Raw genomic sequence first — 20,699 nt, 5'->3', positions numbered from 1 at the left:
TGCACGTGTGCAATGAAGTCACCGCGAGACACGTATGTTCATGATATCGCACCATTAACTTTCAGTGGTTTAATCTGTATAACTGCTATTGAACAGCTATCAAACAGCTATTGAACCGCTATGAAACAGATATCAAACAGCTATTGAACCGCTATGAAACAGCTAAAAACAGCTATCAAACAGCTATGAAACAGCTAAAAACAGCTATGAAACAGCTCTTGAACCGCTATGAAACAGCTATCAAACAGCTTTGAAACAGCTAAAAACAGCTATGAAACAGCTCTTGAACCGCTATGAAACAGCTATTAAACAGCTATGAAACAGCTAAAAACAGCTATCAAACGGCTATCAAACAGCTATTGAACCGCTATCAAACAACTAAAACAGCTATTTGTATAACTGCGATCTGTATAACTGCTATTAAACCGCTATCAAACTTCTTTTAAACAACTAAAAACAGCTATCTGTATAACTGCGATCTGAATAAATGCTATTGAACCGCTATCAAACTTCTTTTAAACAGCTAAAAACAGTTTTTAAACAGCTATCAAACAACTAAAAACAACTAAAAAACAGCTCTTGAACATCTAAAACATCTATATTATACTACAAAGTATGTGGGAAAAGGAAATAAAACATTTATATATACATATACAGTTTATTTCAAAAATCATAATTTTTCTGGTGTCGCGACCACCAGTTAAATATTTTTAATACATTTCGTAATGCGCAATTCTTAACACTTTACAGATCGCACCTTACAGTATTAGTAACATCTAGATTATTTAAAGATTCGATATCTTAGTAATCTGCATCCAAAGTCTCAATTTTTAGATGTTTTCTTGCTTTATTCTCAAGCAGATCCACCAGCCATTCTCGTTTTTGGCATTCCTTGACGTACACAAGAGTCGATATCTCGTCGCCCTCTCCAAGAACGGCCGATGTAATTAGATGTTTCGCTCGATTACGCGATCATGCAAGATGAGACAATAGGCGGTAGTATTTGCCGGTACATTCTCTTTGCAGTCAAATTCTATTCGCACATCCTCAGTGCAATGGCGCTCTTGACAGATTCGTTTTGTCGCGAGCAATCAATGACTACAAAAGGTCCTTTTGTCAGGAATGTAACCACAGTGCAAAGCGTATCGAAGCAGTCTTAATCGTAAAAAGCTTTACAAAAACGCGCATATATATCGAAAAGGACAGCGTATTGATTTTTGCCAAAATCCAGATTCATATCATCGTACGGATAAAATTCAGATTTTATATAAAGTTTCACGTTAAACGTTTCACGTTAAGTTAAACGTTTAATGATCGCGCGACGAGTGCGGCACGCGCATTCTTATCGAGAGTTATCGCTCTGTAATTCTAAACCGCTGACGGTGGACAAGGGAACGGTAGATAGAAGGAAAGATAATTTTAGATACAGTGATATGCATTTTAATATACATTTATTTCTCATGTAATACATCGTGTATAATATTATTTGCAGCATACGCCGAACAGTTCACAATCAATAATTGAATTGTTATCGTAAAATTCACGCAAGATTCTAACTGCATTACACTTATCGGTGATACAATTTGGGCGTAAAATGGTAACAAATTGTTAAAATTTTTCACTTACGCCATGAACACTTTGGCATAGTTGAAAATACACATTCTCGACGCAATGTTCTAGTTTGAACAGGAAGAGTACGGTTGACGGTTTTATGTACAAGCTGGTGCCGCACGACGTCAATTTTACAATATCTGCGTCGCGTATTTTAACGAGTTCCAAATCTCGAAACACTAGCGATGATGGTGCCGGCGACTGCACGAGTCACTGAATACCTGCACGTTTTTTGATGAATGTCACCCACGTTGCATGAGGCAGAATTATCCGATTGTTTCGGTTATCGCCAATAAGTATATCCACAGAGGACATAGGTCCAGCGTTGATTCCAACATCCAAAAATTTATATGCGGTCGATGTCAAGGCAAATTTCTTTCCCAAAATACGAGGCGTGTAGCGGGGTTTATCAAAACTGAAAAATACAATTGTTTATAAAAGTTTTTTTTTTGCACAAGTATATACAAAAATTAGCGGTACTTACTCATTGTGCTGTTTCTCGCAAGTGACTCGATCACACGCTGAACAATATCGTGTGTAATGTTGAACGTGATTGTGCATGCATGTATATACCCGATATCAAGTATTTGTATAATGCTGTATGAAACCAATGAATATAGTTGAGTATGTTGTTAAATATGGGTTTGGTTCTAGAGCCAAGCGTGTCAGAGTGGCGTAAGGCTTCGCGGTTTTAACTGACCAGTTTTAACTGACTTTAACTGAGAAAAACTGGTTGTTCGTTATTCTTTGACAGATGTACCGCCCCAGTCAAACTTTCCGCCTGGCAGTGTCCTCGAATCGGATCACGCGGGAGTGTTAACGGCGATCGGCCGTGAGGCCTCACGCCACTCTGACACACTTGGCTCTAGAACACCGTGACCGCTGGGGCACGAAGCCCTCGGGGCACGCGCTCCGCCTAACCAAGTAAGTAAGGAAACGATGAAAGTAGTGGTATTTCACCGGCGACTACCCCCCGCGATCGCCGACAAGCTCCTAACAACGGTGTACAGCCATGTAAAGATCGCTGCTCCCTCGCAATTCAAAGTGGGCGACTCGGTACGCGTGAGTAAATTCAAGACAATCTTCAAGAAAGAATACACACACCAAATTGGACCACGGAGGTGTTTAGAATCGTCAAAGTGCAGAAAACTAATTCCGTGACGTATCTATTGGAAGATTCCTGCAAAAAACCCGTCGCCGGCGGCTTCTACGAATACGAGTTACATCGCGTTGCTAATCCCGACGTGTATCTCGTTGAAAAAGTTTTGCGTAAAAGGGGGGGATGAGGTTTATGTAAAGTGGTTAGGATTTGATAATTCACATAATTCATAAATATACATGAATAATGTATTGTAAAAATTAATTACAATATAAATACATATTATACATACAAAAATGAGTCATTTATTTTCATGCATATCTAAATGTAATTACAATATATATTTACGATGGCATTTTATAATGCCCCCATGGCAGCGTCTCGGTAGAACCGGGTATAGTGTATCGCTTATCGTCGTACAGACTTAGAGCTATTTTCGTTTCGGACAAGGTGTACATCTTGTGTTATTTGGATCTTATGCACGCATGCTGTGATTCTTAAAGGCCAACCACTTATCGTTATCGCTCGGTAACTTTATCGCGCAGTCGTTCATCTCCCGACAGTCGACGGTGTGGGCTTCCAATTTCTCGCTCGTGTAGAAATAGTGCAAACATCTGTAAATAATGAAATTTTTTATATATCTTTTACGTAAAAATTATTTTTATTATTTATTAGCACCGACCACGGTGCCTGTTGATTTGCGAGCTCACGAGGCAGGATAGGTTCTTGATCCATGCAAAATGTCCCACGTTGTCGTCATGCACGTACAGCAGATTTACATGTCTGTCCATCTTTCGATCAGTAACCCGTATTGGCAGGATTGCAAGTTCCTTGTTTTTTTTCTCGATGCTAAACACGTTGATGGAAATGTCGTTGTGATTTTCAAAATTTTTAATTTGATTCAACATCATTGGAAACTCAATGTCCGTAAGATTTAGCACTTACGTGTAATGTGGATACGACAATTCCCGTTCTGCTTTTTTTTGGGCTGGATACAGAGCAGCCACCACTGACCATGCAAAACATGCATTGTCTATTGATTGCACGTTTATATCACCGCTTTCTTCAATTTAATTTCTCGCGGTATTTTTACAAAACACATGTTATTACACGATCTTTTTTCTAACACAATTTGTTGTACTCACGACTTCCAATTCTCGACTACTGAGCGTATCCCCCCAAATTCGTCATTTTATATCCTCCTAATGATGCATTGTTTGCTTTTTTATCGAAAAATGTACGATTTGCAGTTTTGCACGTGTTCGATGAAATCATTGCGAGACACGTATGTTTTTGAAAACGATATCATGACATTGACTTTCGGTGATTTGATCTGTATAATTGCAGCAGCCATATATCGGCGCTATTTGCAAAATTTGCAGTTTTGCACGTGTTCGATGAAATCATCGCGAGACATGTCGCGACATGTTCTTGAAAACAATATCGCTCCATTGACTTATGCAAAATTGCAAAATTTGCAGTGTATGCACACCTTGCACTAAAACAGAAGAAACGATACGCGATGCTTTAGTTGAAACGAAAAAAAAAGGCAATAGAAAAAGTATATAAGAAAGAATGAAGCGAGTCAAAATCACAGTCTGTGATTTGATAGTCTACGCGTCGGTACATCGATTGGAAAAAAGTATAGCCGTTATTTTACATTTTTTTTGTGCCGAGTATTCAATACAGAAGAATACTTTTCACGATAAAGGAGATGACAATAATTTCGATATGGATGTAGACGAGAATCGCGCGTTAACGGACGGCAGTGATTATTTCAGCGATGAAGAAGATGGTCGTAAAGAAGTCATTGAAAGAATAGTGTCGCGTGAGGAAATCGTTGTACTAAATTTACATACAAAAGAGTGCGTACTATTTTTTTATTATTCAACGGGTGGTGCACTTGCACTATGTCGTTCATATGCATGAGAGAGCTGTATCGGGCTTCGTCGGATGAGACTCTGACTCTGTCGGCGGTCGCGCGACTCGTCCTGCCATGGCGCAAGCGAAGCTCGACGTGCCGGAGAAATCTGGCGGCGGCATTAAAGAGAAGGATAAGGATTTCGAGGAAAAGGAAGGTCCCACTGTTGTGCCAGAATGCGCAGTAGGCCTGCAGCCTTGTATCCATCCAGCACGATTACCCTGCAGCCATATATACTGCTATCTGTGCGTAAAGGGTGTCGCTAATCAGAGCAAGCGGTGTCCGATGTGTCATCAAGAGATCCAACCGGATTTTTTTGAGAGACCTCAGCTGGTGGAAGTGGAGGAGCCTCAGAAGGAGTCGGAACATCCCGAGGAAAAGTACCAATGGTTTTACGAAGGTCAAAATGGTTGGTGGAAATATGATCCGAGGACAAGCAATGATCTGGAGACTATTTACAAACTAGGGGACGCGCAATGCGAACTTTTGATCTGTGGCATGCTTTACGTAATTGACTTTGAAATGAAATGTTAATATAGAAAATACGACCTACGTTAGAAACGTAATATCAAACGTGACAGAAAAGATGCTCCGTGCAAGGATGTCTCGGGTGTACAATAACATTTGTAAAATTGATTATTTGTCCGTTAAGATCGAAGATCCACTTCCAAACCCATATTTAACAACATACTCAACTATATTCATTGGTTTCATACAGCATTATACAAATACTTGATATCGGGTATATACATGCATGCACAATCACGTTCAACATTACACACGATATTGTTCAGCGTGTGATCGAGTCACGTGCGAGAAACAGCACAATGAGTAAGTACCGCTAATTTTTGTATATACTTGTGCAAAAAAAAAACTTTTATAAACAATTGTATTTTTCAGTTTTGATAAACCCCGCTACACGCCTCGTATTTTGGGAAAGAAATTTGCCTTGACATCGACCGCATATAAATTTTTGGATGTTGGAATCAACGCTGGACCTATGTCCTCTGTGGATATACTTATTGGCGATAACCGAAACAATCGGATAATTCTGCCTCATGCAACGTGGGTGACATTCATCAAAAAACGTGCAGGTATTCAGTGACTCGTGCAGTCGCCGGCACCATCATCGCTAGTGTTTCGAGATTTGGAACTCGTTAAAATACGCGACGCAGATATTGTAAAATTGACGTCGTGCGGCACCAGCTTGTACATAAAACCGTCAACCGTACTCTTCCTGTTCAAACTAGAACATTGCGTCGAGAATGTGTATTTTCAACTATGCCAAAGTGTTCATGGCGTAAGTGAAAAATTTTAACAATTTGTTACCATTTTACGCCCAAATTGTATCACCGATAAGTGTAATGCAGTTAGAATCTTGCGTGAATTTTACGATAACAATTCAATTATTGATTGTGAACTGTTCGGCGTATGCTGCAAATAATATTATACACGATGTATTACATGAGAAATAAATGTATATTAAAATGCATATCACTGTATCTAAAATTATCTTTCCTTCTATCTACCGTTCCCTTGTCCACCGTCAGCGGTTTAGAATTACAGAGCGATAACTCTCGATAAGAATGCGCGTGCCGCACTCGTCGCGCGATCATTAAACGTTTAACTTAACGTGAAACGTTTAACGTGAAACTTTATATAAAATCTGAATTTTATCCGTACGATGATATGAATCTGGATTTTGGCAAAAATCAATACGCCGTCCTTTTCGATATATATGCGCGTTTTTGTAAAGCTTATTACGATTAAGACTGCTTCGATACGCTTTGCACTGTGGTTACATTCCTGACAAAAGGACCTTTTGTAGTCATTGATTGCTCGCGACAAAACGAATCTGTCAAGAGCGCCATTGCACTGAGGATGTGCGAATAGAATTTGACTGCAAAGAGAATGTACCGGCAAATACTACCGCCTATTGTCTCATCTTGCATGATCGCGTAATCGAGCGAAACATCTAATTACATCGGCCGTTCTTGGAGAGGGCGACGAGATATTGACTCTTGTGTACGTCAAGGAATGCCAGAAACGAGAATGGCTGGTGGATCTGCTTGAGAATAAAGCGAGAAAACATCTAAAAATTGAGACTTTGGATGCAGATTACTAAGATATCGAATCTTTAAATAATCTAGATGTTACTAATACTGTAAGGTGCGATCTGTAAGGTGTTAAAAATTGCGCATTACAAAATGTATTAAAAATATTTAACTGGTGGTCGCGACACCAGAAAAATTATGATTTTTGAAATAAACTGTATATGTATATATAAATGTTTTATTTCCTTTTCCCACATACTTTGTAGTATAATATAGATGTTTTAGATGTTCAAGAGCTGTTTTTTAGTTGTTTTTAGTTGTTTGATAGCTGTTTAAAAGCTGTTTTTAGCTGTTTAAAAGAAGTTTGATAGCGGTTCAATAGCAGTTATTCAGATCGCAGTTATACAGATAACTGTTTTTAGTTGTTTAAAAGAAGTTTGATTGCGGTTTAATAGCAGTTATACAGATCGCAGTTATACAAATAGCTGTTTTAGTTGTTTGATAGCGGTTCAATAGCTGTTTGATAGCCGTTTGATAGCTGTTTTTAGCTGTTTCATAGCTGTTTAATAGCTGTTTCATAGCGGTTCAAGAGCTGTTTCATAGCTGTTTTTAGCTGTTTCAAAGCTGTTTGATAGCTGTTTCATAGCGGTTCAAGAGCTGTTTCATAGTTGTTTTTAGCTGTTTCATAGCTGTTTGATAGCTGTTTTTAGCTGTTTCATAGCGGTTCAATAGCTGTTTGATATCTGTTTCATTGCGGTTCAATAGCTGTTTGATAGCTGTTCAATAGCAGTTATACAGATTAAACCACTGAAAGTTAATGGTGCGATATCATGAACATACGTGTCTCGCGGTGACTTCATCACACACGTGCAAAACTGTACGTCGTAGATTTTTCGCAAGGCGCATCCGTACGGATGCTGAAATCATTGTGAAATTAGATGTGTTAAACAAACGCTGTGACAATAGTGAGATATAGAAGGATGAATTTGAGGGTACGCTCAGTAGTTGTGGACTAAAAGTAAGAGTCGGTTGGCGTGCTTGATCGTGCGGCTTATACAGACAATTGGTTCGTCCTGGCCATCTTAATGCTACTGTTTATCAAAGTCCATCGAATTTAACGTGATATGAGCGAGTATGCAGAACTTTGCAAACCAGTGTTCTATCCTGAAGGGAAACCGATCGTGAAAATCAACGATCCGTTCGTGAGGAATGGGGATCCGCGGACCGTCGATGTAACGAAATATCAGATCCGTCGGGAAATCGGAATCGCCGATCTCCGATCGCATCGAAAGTTTCTCGAATTTTATGAATGTCGTGAAATACTAATGTGGCGGGATTTTGATGATCATTAAATGTTTAAAAGAGACATTGTATGAAACGAAGAGAGAGGCCGCATATATATGCGTTTGTAGATTTTTTCCTGGGAAGCATCCGTCGCGAAATCGGAATCGCCGATCGCCAATCGAACTGGATGTTTCTTTATTATCAAATATATTGGAAAAGAATAGAGGACGGTCGAGAAGACGGTAGAGAATATAACGCCTAATTGATTTAGACGCGTTAGTGCAACACCGCGGTTTCATCATTAAAGTAAAAAATGGATTTCGAAAAATTGCAGTTTGAAGGACATGAAATGGAAGTTGAAGCAAACGATGAAGAAATGGAAGTGCTTGAAGAAATGGTCATTGGTAAATAGTCAAGAAATGGTAAATGAACCGGAACATGAACAAGAACATGAACAAGAAATTGTTGATGATGATGCAATTTTGTCAAACGATTTGTGTTACGACAGTGAAAGGTTTGAGGATGTTTCGGAAGTAATTTTCCGAGTATTAAACCAGGTTGAAGTGAATGCCTTAGACGAATTAAAAAAGATGTGTTGCACATACTTTTATTTTACTTCTGGTAATGTAAAATTTTGTGCACCGTGTACTGTGAGATTACGAGGATTATTCTCAATGTTGCACGCTGAACGAAAACATGACACCCGCGCCTATATACTGACCGAGAGTTTATTCTGTGCGTCGTGTGGAGGCCCACTACATCAAATAATACCGTGCGATCTCTGTTCATTTTGCACTGTTTGTGATTGATAGTGCTACGTGGCAAAAACATGGTGTCCGAAGGCCGTCTGTATTGAATATCAATAAAACTGCAGTTTATGCTTACAGCTTCTTTCATGTGTTGCTTATTTCTAACTTATCTGTGTTCAAAACTCTAAATATTTTGTATAAAATCATTGTTGTGTTGCAAATTGCCGAAGATGTCTGACTCAATAGCCAGAGGCTATATATTTCTATCCATATATATATATATATATATATATATATATATATTTTTTTTTTTTCAGTATTATTGTTACATTAGAAAAATTATTGGCATTTAGGATACTAATCTTTTTCCGTTAGTTTGTAAGTTTCATGATTAAAAAGATCATGTTGTATTATTATTAACATATACCTAAGATTTATATATAGAATCGTTATTAATTTTATTATATATCTCAATTGCGCGAATCTCAAATATGTTTTGTAAAAATTATGCATAATATTCCTATGCAAGGATACTTGTTTAATTATTTCTTCCTATTGCATTTAAGTATAGAAAAATATACTGAGCAGGCAATTAAATATTTATGATTCAATTTGCGTCTGTCTCTTTGTTGACTGACAAAGTTATATACTTTAAAATCTTTTACTTTTCTGAAATTCAATCAATTGAATAGCAAAAACTACGTTATCATATTATATATTTTTGGTACGTAGTGTGCAAATGTATTTTGAAATGATGATTATATATTTTCTACTGAATTATTTACACACACGTGCGGTTTTAGAGAATCATTTTTCGTCAACTTAAATATGTTCCTACTCAACTGTCAGAATATGAAAGATAATTTTATCTAGTGGTGACATTCGCTCGAATTCCAAAAATAATTTTCAAGGATGTGAGTACGAATAAATATATATATATATATATATATATATATATATATATATATATATCGTATTATTTAATATTTATAATTAATAGAAAATTATAAACAATGCGTTATGTATGAGAAATTTAACAGAATTGCTTTTATCAAATAGAATTAATTTGCGATTAGTTGAAGGAAATAAAAGAATAAACAAATCAGGTAAATTTAAGACACGTATTACAGGTGTTCATCTGTAATTATCAAAAATATCGATACCTGAAGATATCGGTACATATACAGTTGCGAACAACATTCAGTAAGACACGCAAATAAAAATAAATAAAGAATTTTACAGTTAACGACTTATTAACATTAATCATGCTTTATTGCGATTATGTTTTATGTTAAAATTGAAAAATATATACAAGGTGTACAACTAAAAGGTTACAGATTATCATTTTAAAAAAACTAAGCAAAATATTAAATTGTTGTTTTCTTTAGAAATAATAGCCCGTAACACTTTTAGCGGTAAATCTGAAGAATAGTGGCCTCCTCACCGATTTTGTTCAACTTGGGCTTAATCGACGCGTTTTTGCACGAAACGACCGAATCTGGCAAAAAAAAGTGTCGCTCTGCCCCGCGAAGCGAGATATTAACGGTTAAAGTTGACAGGAATTAGGTTATGATTCCTGTCATACCGACAAGATGCAGCAACACTGAACTGAACACCGGAAATAAGTTGGCGCTGCAAGTTCATATTTTTTAATTTACTATAGCTCAAACGATTGCTCCTTAATTGCTCCCTCAGAATCGACGATTGCTCCCCTTTTAAAATTATTATTTTTTGAGATATTTAATAAAAACGAAAAATTTCTAATTTTTATTGAAAAACATATAATAACTCTATGCAACTTTATAGGGCATAGAACGATTGCTCCTTCATTGCTCCTTATTGCTCCATCATAATTTTAATGATTTATTGCATTTTTATTGAAAAAATAACAAATTAAACATTTCAGTATCGGCCGCCCATTGTAACTATGGCTCGGCAGCGCATGCGCATGCTACCATAACTATGCGCATGCGCGATGGTATCTGTTAGAGCTTTTACGGATACCATAGCGCATGCGCGTATGGCTTCTGCTTTCTGCTCATGGCTCCTGCAATTTTATGTGCTTCCATCTTAACTATTTCTCGCTTCGCTCTATTGGTATTTTTAATTGCTCCATTCGTATAATTGATTTTGTATGATATTTTAGCAGAGAACTGTTTATTTTCTTGGAAAAATACATTTCTCACAGTCTTCTTCAAGTATATCCAACATAAAACGATTTTTCGTTTTTATTAAATATCTCAAAAAATAATAATTTTAAAAGGGGAGCAATCGTCGATTCTGAGGGAGCAATTAGGGAGCAATCGTTTGAGCTATAGTAAATTAAAAAATATGAACTTGCAGCGCCAACTTATTTCCGGTGAACTGAACTTGCCCTGCGGCCATATGCGCATGCTCAGTGGTCGCACGCGCATGTAAAACTGCGCCAATTTTAAATGAATTTTATTTGTGCAGAATAACCAAGCATCTCGATTCAAGCAGTTAGGTCTCACGCTGAGAGTTTCATTAATTTAATTATGCGTGGGAAGCACACACATACACACACACGCACACACACGAGGGGTGGTGCGAGGGGGGGCCTTCGGTCTTTCTCTCCCCCGCACCCACCCTGCCGGTAGGCAGCGTTGACCTCGCTTTACAACTTAAAGTACATTCTAAGTTGTAAAGCGAAATTATAAAGCACATGCATGGAAAGGTGCAAGGGGGCTTACATGCGTGAGCGCACGTGAACAGGAAGGCTTTTCTCTCCTGCACCCCCCCCCCATGCATGTACTTTATAATTTCGCTTTACAACTTAACATGTACTTTATGTTGTAAAGCGAGGTCCACGCTGCCTACCGGCGGGTTGGGTGCGGGGGAGGAGGGGGCCGATGGCTCCCCCTTGCACCCCCCGTGTGTGTGTGTGTGTGTGTGTGTGTGCTTCCCACGCATAATTAAATTAAAGAAACTCCCAGCGTGAGACCTAACTGCTTGAATCGAGATGCTTGGTTATTCTGCACGATTTAACTGTTTAATGATTTTCGTTAAAGCAGGGCACACACACACGTGTGTATGCCCTGCTTTATAGAAGTTGTGATTTTCGTTAAAGCAGGGCACACACACGTGTGTATGCTGGTGTATGCCCTGCTTTATAGAAGTTGTGATTTTCGTTAAAGGAGGGCACACTCACGTGTGTATGCTGGTGTATGCCCTGCTTTATAGAACTTGTGATTTTCGTTAAAGCAGGGCACACACACGTGCGTATGCTGGTGTATGCCTTGGTTTTAAGAAGTTGTGATTTTTGTTAAAGCAGGGCACATACACACGTGTGTATGCCCTGCTTTATAGAAGTTGTAATTTTCGTTAAAGCATACGTACACGTGTGTGTGCCCTCTGCTTTATAGAAGTTGTGATTTTCGTTAAATCGTATAGAATAACCAAGCATCTCGATTCAAGCAGTTAGGTCTTACGCTGAGAGTTTCTTTAGTTTAATTATGCGTGGGAAGCACACACACACACACACACGGGGGGGGGGGGTGCTAGGGGGGGGGCCTTCGGCCCTCCCTTTCCCGCACCCACTCCACCGGTAAACAGCGTTGACCTCGCTTTACAACTTAAAGTACATGCTAAGTTGTAAAGCGAAGTTATAAAGCACATGCATGGAGGGGTGCAAGGGGGCTTACATGCGTGAGCTCACGTGAACAGGAAGACTTTTCTCCCCTGCACCACCCCTCCCTCAAGCATGTACTTTATAATTTTGTTTTACAACTTAGCATGTATACTTTATGTTGTAAAGCGAGGTCCACGCTGCCTACCAACGGGGCGGGTGCGGGGAAGGGGGGGGCGAAAGCCCCTCTCGCAACCCCGTGTGTGTGTGTGTGTGTGTGTGTGTGTGTGTGTGTGTGTGTGTGTGTGTGTGTGTGTGTGTGTGTGTGCGTGTGTGTGTGCGTGCGTGCGGGCGTGCGAGAGTGTGTGTGTGTGTGTGTGTGTGTGTGTGTGTGTGTGTGTGTGTGTGTGTGTGTGTGTGTGTGTGCTTCCCACGCATAATTAAACTAATGAAACTTCCAGCGTGAGACCTAACTGCTTGAATCGAAATGCTTGGTTATTTTGCACCATTGATTCATTTAAAATTGGCGCAGTTTTACATGCGCGGGCGACCACTGAGCATGCGTGTGTGGCCGCAGGGCATGGTTGTATTCGCTACATCTCGTCGGTATGACAAGAACATTCTTGTCAACTTTAACCGTTAATATCTCGCTTCGCAAGGCAGAGCGACATTTTTTTCTGCCAGATTCGGTCGTTTCGTGCAAAAACGCGTCGATTAAGCCCAAGTTGAACGAAATCGGTGAGGAGGTCACTATTCTTCAGATTTACCCTTTTAGCTTCATACCTTGTATTATAGACTGTTTATAAGATTATAAGATATATTGTTTATAAGATTAAGATGCGTAACACTACAAAAAGGCGTGATATCCGTACAAAATTACCTTTAAAAAAAAAAGGTAAAAAAGGGCGCAAAGTACACGCATAGTAGTGTATATGTATTATGTTGTTACCCTGTTATGTTGTTACCTCGAAAAAAAGAAAGTGGTAGTATTATACCTCCAAATAGCTTTACCCTGTACATACTGTTTATAAAATGCGTAATACTACAAAAAGGCGTGATATCCGTACAAAATTACTTTTTTTAAAAAAAGGTAAAAAAAGCGCCAAGTACACGTATAGTAGTGTATATGTTGTTACCTAAAAAAAAAAAGAAAGTGGTAATATTATACCTCAAAAAAACCTAAGTAACAAGTGGTAAATCTTTATATCTCGAAAAATCTCGAAAAAATCTAAGCAAAACTATCTTTATTTCCGAAAAATTATAACCCAAGTGATACACGTCACAAAATTATGTTACCTTATCAAAAAGAAGAGTCGCGCTTCAAGTGATCTATTACAATTACAAAAAAAATGATATCTCTTTAAATTAGAGTGCCAATTACAGAGAGAACATGTATATTGCCTCAAAAAATAATTGTTGCACTACTTTGAAAAATCTTTACATTATGTCAATTAGAAAAGAATGTATGATAACAATTTTATAAAATTAAAAAATTTTATTTAAATTTAACAAGGGAATACAAGATATTTAAATACAAAGTTTACATGTGTATTTTTTAATGGTCACAAAGAATTACACAGGTAACAGTACAAAATACAAATATTTTATTAAAATATTTAATCCAACGAGGGAATACAATTTGTATTTAAATATAAAGTTTACATATGTATTTTTCAATAAGAATAAAAGATTTAATCACAAAGAATTACAGAGGTAACAGTACAAAATAAAAAATTTTATTAAAATACATAAATTTTTCTTGTAAAAAAACTTGGAGCTGTTAGACCTCGAAATTTTAAATAAATAAATAAACTTATTCTATACTTAATTATAAGCCGCATTATCCGCCGTCCGCGTCGTCACGCACACCCGTATCATTCACTCCCACATCCACGCTGATAATCATTTAATATTACTCCCATCGCATTCTTCTCTGAATTATATTTATTTATTGTTGTCCTTATTTATTTAAAATTTCGAGGTCTAACAGCGCCAATTTTTTTTACAAGAAAAATTTATGTATTTTAATAAAATATTTTTATTTTGTACTGTTACCTCTGTAATTCTTTGTGATTAAATCTTTTAATCTATTAAAAAATACATATATAAACTTTTTATTTAAATACAAATTGTATTCCCTCGTTGGATTAAATATTTTAATAAAATATTTGTATTTTGTACTGTTACCTCTGTAATTCTTTGTGACCATTAAAAAATACACATGTAAACTTTATATTTAAATATCTTGTATTCCCTTGTTAAATTTAAATAAAATTTGTTAATCTTATAAAATTGTTATCATACATTCTTTTCTAATTGACACAATTTAAAGATTTTGCAAAGTAGTGCAACAATTATTTTTTGAGGCAATATATACATATTCTCTCTGTAATTGGCGCTCTAATTTAAAGAGATATCATTTTTTTTTAAATTGTAATAGATCACTTGAAACGCGACTCTTCTTTTTGATAAGGTAACATAATTTTGTGACGTGTATCACTTGGGTTATAATTTTTCGGAAATAAAGATACTACTGTTTAGATTTTTTCAAGATTTTTTGAGATATAAAGATCTACCACTTGTTACTTAGGTTTTTTCGAGGTATAGTACTACCACTTTCTTTTTTTTTTTAGGTAACAACATATGCACTACTATACGTGTATTTGGCGCCTTTTTTACCTTTTTTTAAAAATGGTAATTTTGTACGGTTATTATGTACCAAAAAAACAATAATTTTATAGAATTTTTAATAGTCTAAAAACGAGGCGTTTTTGAGACATTTTGTTCATATGAACTTTTCTTCATAAAATTATTTCAAAAATTAACTTTTGAAGTATTGGACAGTACTAAAAAACACTTTATGTACATGTGTATAATGATCAGTTATAGAAAAAGTTTGCAAGTTATCCCTCAAAATACAAATATAAAATATCTGACGCTTATTATGTAAGCAACTATAATATTTGCGATAGTTAAATCAATTATTGTAATCAAAATTGGTTAAAAACTCATATCAAAATTGTTTCATTGATTATTGATAAGAATAATTTTCCCACAGATTCGGGACTTGTTCAGCTTAACTTTGTCCTCTCGAAGATAATGATTAGTGCGTTATAAAGATGAAAGCTATTAGCATAAATAAAAGCTATATTACCTATGTTAAATCTTTTTATGCTACTATTATCATATTTATCTCTGTCTCTCTCTTTCTCTCGCTTTTCTTTGAAAATTACATATACAGAGTGTCCCATTTTAATGTACTCACCCTAAAAACTTTTTTTATTTTTAATTGTAGAAAAAATTGCTTTAGTCAAAAGTTGTTTGATTTGAAAGGAGGTATGCACATGATTCCAATGTGAGTCATGTTGTAGATGTTGTCGTTTTCAAGAAATTTGAAAGGTGACTAATTTCTTAAATAGAACTTGATTTTTTTCGCGAGATAAAAGTTATAGATTTTGTCGAGATGATTTTAAAACACTATAACAAAGCTCTCTTTCATTAAGAATTTCTTGAAATATTTTAAATTTTGTTGTAATATTTTTTATTTAAAATATGAAATATTTCGTAAAATATTTGTGGTTCGATGACTTTACGTTTATACTTTTACGTATAATAATGAAAGGAAACGATTGTTGTAAAAAAAGCGGAAAAAATTATTATAAAAAATTCGATTACATTTTGTAAACGTATTTAATTTTGCAAAACTGCAAATGTAAAAATTAATATTATTATTCGATTTTTTTCATTATTCTATGTATAAAAGTATTAAGGAGGCTCTTACCCGGCTGCTCTAATCAATGTAGCAACCGAAAAATTATCATTAATAATTGGTTATAAAATTATCGGAAAATTAAATAAAAAAATAAATAATGATTTTTACATAGTGTAAGAGTAAGTTATATGTTCTATTAGTGTAAATATTAAAATTTATACAATAAGTCAGTTGACTACGTCAGTGCTAAAGAGCAGAACATGCGCGTGTCACAACGTCGTCTGTAGCAGTCTGCAGCTAAAGTGAGGTGTAGCCGTGTAGCGTTGTAGCGAATGATGTGATGAAGAGATGGAGCCAAAAGAAAGATATAACGTGAGAATGCTGAGAGGGAAAATGAAAGGAAAATTCGCGAAAATAAAGGTTGTCAATGCGCGAGAGAATAATTATGCCGCTACCATACAGCGCAGAGAAAAGACATGTGCAAGTGAGGTTAGAAACTTCGCGCGATTTTGACACTCGGAAGATCATTCGCCTAACCTGTCGTACGTCATATTAAAACTTACAATATCTTTTATAACTCATCGTCAACACCAAGTTTTCTTCTTATCATTAGAAAGATTATTATTTTAACTACAATTCCTTAGTTTTTTGTTTACCTGGCTCGCAAACTTGCCAAGAAAATACATCACTTCCGGTAAAAATTTTAGTGTTTACCATATGCCCTGTGTTAAAAATGCGAATTTCAATACTGATATTTTTACAGTTTTTATCGTCAACCTATGCTCAAGTTTTGGGCATCGGTCCGTTGTGGTTCACTTTACAACATATATTAATTTCATAAAGATCTGTCATATTATGATCGAGGTAAGAGCCTCCTTAAAGTAAAGTCATCGAAAATTGAGTACTTTACGAGATATTTCATATTTTATATTAAAAGTATTACGATAAAATTTAAAATATCTCAGGAAATTCTTAAAAGAAAGAGAGCTTTATTATAGGGTTTTGAAAACGTCTCGACGAGATCTACAACTTTTGTTTTAAAGAGAAAGTTATGTTTTATTTAAGAAATTAGTCGCCTTTAAAATTTCTTGAAAACGATGACATTTGCGACATAACTCATATCGGAATCATGTATCCCCCTTCAAACCAAACAACTTTTATCTGAAGTATTTTTTTCTACAACTAAAAAGAAAAATGTTTTTAGGGTGGGTACATTAAAATGAGACACCCTATATATATGCAAATTAACAATATCAAAATGTTTAATGGTTTAGAGAATCTGAAGTTATAGGAAGTTGTTGCGAATGCAGAAATAGTCTGATGCTTGGCAACGACCTTGCCTTATTCTGAACGAATGTCTTCGTCAGCTTGTATTATCCTGTGGCATCTTGTTTACATCTCGATACTAAATCCACTTCTTCCCCTTTCTCCTCTCTTTTCTTCTGTACTTTCTCTCTCTCTCTCTCTCTCTCTCTCTCTCTCTCTCTCTCTCTCTCTCTCTCCCTCTCTCCCTCCCTCTCTCCCTCTTTCCCTCCCTCCCTTCCTCTCCCTCTTCTGTCACCTCTCTCTCTTTCTCTTAAGTTTTGAAGAGGTCGCGAGCAAGGCCACTGCGGACATTGCTCTCTTAAGTCCAATTCCACATCATATATGTTCACTTAAACGTGTGCACAAAAACGTTCTTTCTATGGTCATCAATTATGTCATATGCTATATTGTGAAAAATAATTATGGACAGGTCAACAAAGCTCATAAAGAAGGTCAATAAGGAGTTGTATTTTTAAGTGTCTCATGTTTCAAACGTTTTCCGACAAAAATTTTAAATTAGAAAAATTTTGAATTACAAATTAAAAATGAAGAATGTGTAGACAATGTAAAATAGGCATATACCTAACATATGTTGCAGTATAAATATGTTGAATATTATAAATATCATAATTTTAATTATTAATTTTCCACCAATCTGCATTTAAAAAATCCGATGTCTAGTTATGATAAATCTAGCATTAAAATTAGAAATTAATATATTATTGAGTATGTCATACTAATTATAAGTAAAATTAACATTATTTTTATTTTTATTAATTTAGTAGATGTACTGAAATTGGAATTTAATATACAGATTGACGACTCTCTACGCAAAACATTACATTTTTAATTATAAAAAATATCTCGCTCGTGTGTCTCAAATAATGGGAAAGAACAAGGGCCAATAAACGAGCAGATAGTAGATGTCAAATTTAAAAGTTTATTTCAAACTCAATTATATAATTAAATAATACTACGTCGGAACGTTTCGAACTACACAGAGTCTTCTTCACACACACAGCCGACAAACAATATTCATTAAATAATTGAATATAAGTTACATAATAAATTCAAGATAATATACTAAAAAATTTGAAAGGATTCGTATTGATGGCAAATAACAAAGTCAATCGCGGAGTCAAACATGAGAGAAGTAAACTCTATGTGATCAATGTATATATGTATGTCTATGAGTGAAGTCGAATATAAGATAGTTGGTAAATCAGACGCCAAAGCTATATCCATGGTTTATTCTTTGTTCTAATGGCGAGAAAGACCCAAGTCAGTAGTGTTAACCAGGCGTCAAGTTACCGGATGAAGTCAGCTTTTATTGTATGTACATACGTTAAATTGTAGAATTTAAATCATAGTCAAATGTTTCATGCTCTCACGATCAATGTTGGCTCCTGTACATCTAAATTGAAAATGACTGAATGTTATCGTTGAATTAAGAACAATAACAGCAATGAAGGTTAGTCTCAATAATAATAAATAAGTTTAGAAGTTGGAGAGTTCGTTTAGAACTCTCGTTTATAATTTATTACACTTTTGTTTATGTTTCAGACAAGCATTATCAATTATATTCTACTTTCCATGCAAAATCTGTAAAAACATCATTAAGAAAAAACATAATGTTTATTTATGCACTTAAATAATATGTTATAACTATTAGAATATAATTTACAGTTTTAATGTCTGACATTTTTTTTTTACAGTCAAAGCAGGCGTACACTAATGCCAAACTTATGATACCAAAATATTAAATATAATGTTGTTGCATCTTTATCAAAATATAATTTAATCTTATTGCATTTGCGTTTAATTTGTATTCTACACTTACATATATCAAGCGGTACAATAATACCACAACACACCAAGTACATAAAAAATATTTATCGTTCGCGTAATTTAACCAGTCTGATTAAGGATGTTCTGGGTATATTTTCAAAACAGTGAGAAGTCGATAAAAATTTGTAAGATTGTTCTTTTAATCTTTTAGTCTGATGTGCTGCAAAAAAGTTGAAACAAATCCACTAAACGGTTGCTGAGTTATAACGATTTTAAGGATGTATTGGAGGTATTCCAAATTGCAGTGGAAACAAGATATTTGCCAAAAAGCGGATTTTGGCACCATTTTTTCAAAATGGCGGCGCGAGCAACAGCTTACCGAGGTCACAAACTTAGGGTTTTTATTAGGACCCCAAAATGAACAAAATTGCTAAGTATAAACAATCGACTTTTTGCATCAAAACGCCTTTTTTTGTCTCCATTGACTGGGCTATTTCAGCGGTCTCATAATTGGATTGAATGAATTTGCGATATACACACGTTTACGACGTTACGTAGGGGAACACGGGGTAATATAGTGGCAACGGAGGAATGAAAGTCATGCAGTGATAGCGTGTATCCGAGTGAGTTCGAACGTGTTTTGTTCAGCCCTGTATTAGAAAGATGCGAGAAAGGGTTGACTATATAATGCTCTGCATCGCTGCTCAATTGTCGTTTTACATCTGAAAAAGCTTAAAATGGTTTTTGTGCTTTGTTCTTGTAATGTTTGTCGACCTTTGGTGATGAAATATGTGTGAGTATGAAAAATACATATTTTACTACTGCAATTCATTACATCTGAGGGTCCAGGGTTCGAGTCCCTGTTCGGGCGCTATAAAACAACCTATAACTTCCGAAGCGCGGATCTAGCTCGCGGCTGGTCAAAATTCGGAGTAGGCGCAGAGGAAGACACAAGACTCGGTTTTTAGAAAAAGTTAACAAGAACAGTTTATATTAATTATCGAACATTAGCTGTATACTCTACCCTGATGGTTCGCGGCGGTAGGGCTTGACGGAGAAGTTATCGGGCGGCTGAGACTCTCAGCGAGTCTAGATGAGAGCAGCTCTCTAAACTGATTGTGAGTGGCGACGATCGGGCGGGAAACCGGTCGGGATAGAATCGTCTGTAATACACGATTCCATTACAGTTTCCGAGATATGATCGCTTAAAGTTGGCCGCTGTGATAGAAAAACTAATACTTGGACATGTATTTGTCAATATAGCAAAAAATCTAAAATAAAGATTAAAACAAAAATTTGAGCAATTATTTGAGTAATTAAATTTTTAAAAGAGTGCATGTTTAAATTTCAACGACACTGACCGTACGGTATCAGTCAAGTATGATAAATCTAAAACAAATTTAGTTAGATTAACTTTTTCGTCCGCGGTCGTGCTTTGCGGATGTGGTAACGCACTTAGAAAAATTTGGTGTCGCGTTGCCGTAATATTTTAAAAAGTGATGAAGTTTTCAGAAGCTTTTTATTGCTTTATTAAAAAAATATATTTCACAAATTTTAATACAAAATTTACGTATACTGTCGAACGAAACG

General features: G+C 35.8%; 2 protein-coding genes across 22 annotated transcripts in view; one reads left to right on the top strand and one right to left on the bottom strand.

The window, feature by feature from the left end:
* The window catches only part of LOC143903155 (uncharacterized), a 368,826-nt gene that overhangs the window by 94,682 nt on the left and 253,445 nt on the right, over positions 1–20,699 (top strand). Inside the window, exon 1 of one of the 21 annotated variants that reach the window (XM_077416612.1) lies at positions 19,420–19,902. The exons of the other annotated variants lie outside the window; for them this stretch is intronic. The gene's annotated coding sequence lies outside the window, so the exon portion shown is untranslated. Of the gene's footprint in view, positions 1–19,419; positions 19,903–20,699 lie in introns of those variants that run through there. 21 annotated transcript variants of the gene reach the window in all.
* LOC143903171 (uncharacterized) overlaps positions 1–20,699 on the bottom strand; it is a 188,981-nt gene that overhangs the window by 119,951 nt on the left and 48,331 nt on the right. The window lies entirely within an intron of this gene.

This window comes from Temnothorax americanus, unplaced genomic scaffold (assembly GCF_048541705.1).
Source record: "Temnothorax americanus isolate GAGA-0224 unplaced genomic scaffold, ASM4854170v1 Scaffold44, whole genome shotgun sequence".
NCBI classification, from domain to species: Eukaryota; Metazoa; Arthropoda; class Insecta; order Hymenoptera; family Formicidae; genus Temnothorax; species Temnothorax americanus.
This window is presented reverse-complemented; position numbering and strand designations above follow the sequence as displayed.